The sequence below is a fragment of the Nicotiana tabacum genome, chromosome 8 (assembly GCF_000715075.1).
Source record: "Nicotiana tabacum cultivar K326 chromosome 8, ASM71507v2, whole genome shotgun sequence".
Classification (NCBI taxonomy): Eukaryota; Viridiplantae; Streptophyta; class Magnoliopsida; order Solanales; family Solanaceae; genus Nicotiana; species Nicotiana tabacum.
The window spans coordinates 56,988,632-56,990,624 of record NC_134087.1 but is presented as its reverse complement, the minus strand read 5'-3'; positions in this window follow the sequence as shown (position 1 = coordinate 56,990,624).

Here is a 1,993-nt window from a genome sequence, read left to right as displayed (position 1 = left end):
CATTTTCAAAAACTCATAAATTTTCCCGAAAATAATTTTCTTTAAAAAAAATTTTCTCGGGCTTGTACATCGAAATTCGATTCCGGGCATACGTCCACGTCCCATATTTTCCTACGGACCCTCCGGGACCGTCAAATCACGGGTCCGTGTCCGTTTACCCAAAATGTTGACCGAGTCAACTTAAATTCATTTGAAAGGCAAAAATTCATCATTTTTCACAGATTTTCACATAATGGCTTTCTGGATACACGCCCGGACTGCGCACGCAAATCGAGGTGATACTGAAAGAGGTTTTTAAAGCCTCGGAACACAGAATTTATTTCTAAAACAAGTAATGACCTTTTGGGTCATCATAGATTTGCTTCTCATATTCTATATAGATATAATATAGATAGATAAGTCATAAATCTATTAATAATTGTAATTGTTATTATTTTTAATAAGAAATTAAATTGAATACTTCATCCCTTTATTATTTAATATGAAAGTTTAATTTTTTTAAGATTAATACATAAGTTATATCTCTATATATTTTATTTATTTCTTGAAATTATTGTTTATGTTTTTATCTTATCCATATAGCATATAGCATGATCATATGAATTATTATTGTCCTAAAATTTGACACTTGCTTATTTTTTATTGTGACACTTGACATCATCACATTAATTTGCTTCTCTTATTCTATATAGACGGATATATTTGATAAATGGTTAATAGTATTTTTTGTCCCTCAAATATTGGTAAATTCTAATTTTGGTATTTATGATATTTGACTAAGTTTATTTAAATTCTTATCATAGACGTGTTGGTGTGTTTGTCAATTCACTTCCAGCTGCTGTAGTCTTCAATTACCCACATGTGGTATTTCCACGGATGCGTCCCAAATCCCGCCACGTCAAGACAAAAAAGATCTATGCATGCTGTAAATTCACTAATTGCAGCTTTGGTCCCATATAATTCCCAATGTATGTGGCTTCGCAGTTTTTAGACAAATTAAAGTGAAGGGACTCTAATAATTAAGAGCTTTATAACGTGCCTTAGATGGGAGATGTTGGCTTTGAGTTAGAAGTTCGAGTCAATAAGTGAAAATTCACGATTGATCATATGGAGTGGAATTTTTTTATTTTTTATTTTAAAAGAAAAGGAAATGAGTATATTTACGATAGGCTCATTTTAGAATCAACTTACAAGCCATAATGTAATGACAGTTTTGTCCTCATTGAACGTGAATTCACTAGACGAAGGAAAGGACAATTAAGTCCGTTAAATGAACAAAACTTTCACTCCTGATGAAGCAGAATTAAGTGCATTAAAGCAATTTTTCCAATAGATTTGTAAGACTCAGGGTTTCTTCAATTTCTGTGTGGCATTCAAGTGTTTTAATTAGCACACTTTGGCGATGACGTGGTCAAGATTAGACGCTAATTGAGGGATAATTATCTCTTAAGAACTGCTAATTAAGAAACAGTATGGATAATAAGGAATCTTGAATCTACTGCACTATATAATACACGTGATTACATGTGAATGAATATAATTGATGAATATATTTGATTTGGTTTGGAGTTCAAAAGGAAGACTTTTAAATTTTGTGGACAAAAATAAGTCATAGACATTTGTGTGACTATAAATTATCCCATTAAGGATATAATTAAAAGTTTAAAATTAAATTATGTTTAAATAGAACATAAAACTTACTAAAAGCTTTTTAAAGTTCTATTCAAATATGACACCGCCCACAGAGTTTTTATCAAGTGTAAAGAGAAAAGAATCAAAGGAAACTGGTAAGAATCAGTATCTTTTTAAACCCCAAATCAGAGATGGGCGTCGGATTTCATGTGATGTGTGTTTTAACTCTGACCATATGCCTATTTAAACAGTACGAGCTGAGGTTGAGGAAATTAGCTCTTTGCTACGTACCTACTACCCTTATACCCTTCACCCCCGTGTTTAACTTTCCTATAATAGAATGAAATTAAAGGTTGAGGAA